The following is a 3,125-nucleotide window of genomic DNA, read 5'->3' on the forward strand; positions in this document are numbered from 1 at the left end:
TAAAACAATTATAACATCCCTTAGAGCTACAAGCCCAAATCGACAGCCTCCCTAACCTTTAGGGACTTTGGCTTTTTCTAACTTGAAAGAAATAAGACTAGATCTGAAGTAATGAGCACTTACCACTTATTCCTCTTTGATTTCTATGTAGATCTGATGTAGGTCTACCCTCTAAACGATGGCAGAACCTGAATCTGGCTTTTTAAGTGTTGAAGAAGATGATGATTCGAGGCTATAACCTTGGAATAATGCTACCGACAGGTACCAAGGGTTTAGAGAAGATGAATGTTGATCAAGAGGAACAAAAATACCGAAGGATTTTGGCTTTGGAAAAATCGGCACAAGTAGTGAGTTTCGGGATTCGGCTTTTATGGCAAACGGCTATGGAGGTTTTGTTGAGGATGGGATCGACAGAGAAGGTGAGTAGTGTGATCAGAAGGTTTCGGCTAACAGAAGAAGCATAAGGGAAGAAAGAAAATAGAGAAAAAGAGAGGGAGAAAATTTGGCATCAAGAAGAGGAACTTGCGTTTTCGGCTTTTGTGAGAACTCAGAATGAATGAATGAAAACTTTTAGGTGGCTAACCCTAATCCTCCAAGACAGAAAAAGAAAAGAACCTAACCCTAATATCAACTAAATCAATTGGCCCAACCTCCCTAAGGCCCTTGCCGAAATTCTCTTGAGTGATCATGTGCCCAGCATATGTCCAAAATTAAAAAGTAACTACATGCCTACCTTCCGACTCGAACCTTGGACCTTCAATTCCTTCCTATGTGCCATTTTTTTAGGAATCTAGTGGCGCCACCTTGCCGCTTTACCAAAGCATTATTTGTGTCATGACTTACGAAGTTCTTCTTAAAGCCCACTTAACCTAGTCTCCTATTCACTTAAAATCCAACCTTGATATTTTACCATGTTTAACCTAGGCTTGGGCCTTCTAAAGACCTACTAACACATTTAAACACAATTCCAATATTTAGAACACCAAAATTCCAAAATTTACCAAAAATCACAGAAACCCGAAAAAATCCCAAAAATCAGGACGTTACATGACGTCAGGTGCATCACCCTCCTCTCGGCAACGAGCTGCATACACCAACGCCGGCTGATGAGCCTCAGCAAATCCAGCACCCCTGCCAGGTGCTCCTCTTCCTCGACCGTTTCCATTACCACCTCTGTCTTGCCCACGTCCTCTCGAAAACTATGGTCCACCCATCACTGGTTGAGCGACCCTCTGCTCTAAAACTTGAACCTGATCTGGTTCTTGGGGACAATCCTTAACCCTATGCTCCATATATCCGTATCGAAAACAATCAACAGAATGTTTTCGACACTCGCCCGTATGCATCTTCCCATAATTCCCACAATTCCTACAACCCTGCGGTCTAACAGCATTCATCGGTACTGCTCAAATTGGCTCCATTACCCTTGCTCTCTTAACATTCCTGTTCATACCACTTGAAAGTCCTGAATCTCTCCTAAAATGGTTCCGATCTTTCTCACAATTCTATCTTTCTGTATGCTTCACTTCCTCAGCTATCTTAGCTTTCTCCACTAAAGCAGTGAAGTTACGCTCCCTCTGCGGAGCAATCAGCACCTTAAGTTCATCGCTCAGACCATCCTCAAAGCGTACACTACGCTCATACTCTATAGCGACAATCCCAGAAGCATACCGACTCAGTCTCAGAAACTCAGACTCATACTCAGCCACTGACTTACTCCCCTGGACCAGGTTCAGAAATTCTTTCCGGCGAGCGTCTACGTAACTAGCCCCAACATACTTTCCTTTGAAGGCTGTCTTAAACAGCTCCCAAGTCACACTGCCAACAGGAGTTCCATCTCTCACCGTGAGCCACCACTGATAAGCCTCATCCCTGAGTAATGATATGGCTCCCTTCAGCTTCTGCTCTACAGAGCAGTCCAAATCATCCATAATCCGCTCTGTGGCTTCTAACCAATACTCAGCCACATTCAGAGCTACGCCAGATATGCCCCTAAATATCTCTGCTCTATTGGCCAGGAGCCGCTCAAAAATAGACCCCCGAATTTTGTTTCCCGTACTTGCCCCAGTAATCCTTTCCAAAACTCGGAGCATTACCTGGGACAGAGCATCGTCCCTGGTACCTCGATCATGAGACTCTACCTCTGTTGCCAGTGGTATTGGTGCATCTGCTGTCGAAACATGTCCTCAAGACGAAGATTCAGCCTGAGCATTACCTCGGCCACGTCCACGGCCTCTTCCATGAGCTGCTCGTGTACTCATTTCGTATTATCTGATTAAGAATTTTATGAATCAATTTAATATTTCAGTGTTTATTACAGATGTCTTATGAATAATAGTAATTCAGAGTTTGAGTTTGTTTCCTTTTACGGTAGCCTAGCTACAGTCTCAATCTACTTATCAGAGTTTCTATGGTTCCAGTGTTACCCTAACTAAAGTACCATGATAAGGTTTTGTACAAGCATATAATAGATATTTTAGAAACAATCAGAGAGGCTCAGAAAACTTACAGACTTGGTCGGAGATTCGGTGTACCACTTTTTAAAAACAACCTAATTTTAGAAAACTAATTTTAATCTTTAAAATCATCTATTTGTAAAGAAAAAATATTGGAAACATTCTCGAAAACAATTTATAATCAAGTTCCAAAAAAAAAAAGATTTTCGAAAACCTTTATTCAGTGTTTCTTTACAAACTCCAGTTTTTAGACCCATTCCACAACTGAGTTGTTGAAACTTGGCTCTGATACCACTAAATGTAACACCCCAAACTCAGCCCAGACGTTATGGCCAGATCTGACGTATCACATGGACTTACGACTTAGTATGCATTCACCGTTTAAGTGATTGGGGTGGTCTTTGTAAAACAATGTTGAATGAAAAGCCGGTTTATCAATCTTTAGGCTATCCATTTGTTTGTGCTTGTTGAGTCTTGGAAACGTTCATTAATTTTGAAAATCCACAGACCTAACACTAGCAGCTTTCGTCATAGTATAAATATAATCGTAAAATAAAAATCATAGCGTAAAAAAGAAATTTAAATAGCGGCCTTATTACAACTTAAAACCCAAAATTAAATTAGAATATAAAATAATAAAAATAAACTAACTTAAAAACCAACTTTGCG

Source organism: Gossypium arboreum, chromosome 1 (genome assembly GCF_025698485.1).
Source record: "Gossypium arboreum isolate Shixiya-1 chromosome 1, ASM2569848v2, whole genome shotgun sequence".
Lineage (NCBI taxonomy): Eukaryota > Viridiplantae > Streptophyta > Magnoliopsida > Malvales > Malvaceae > Gossypium > Gossypium arboreum.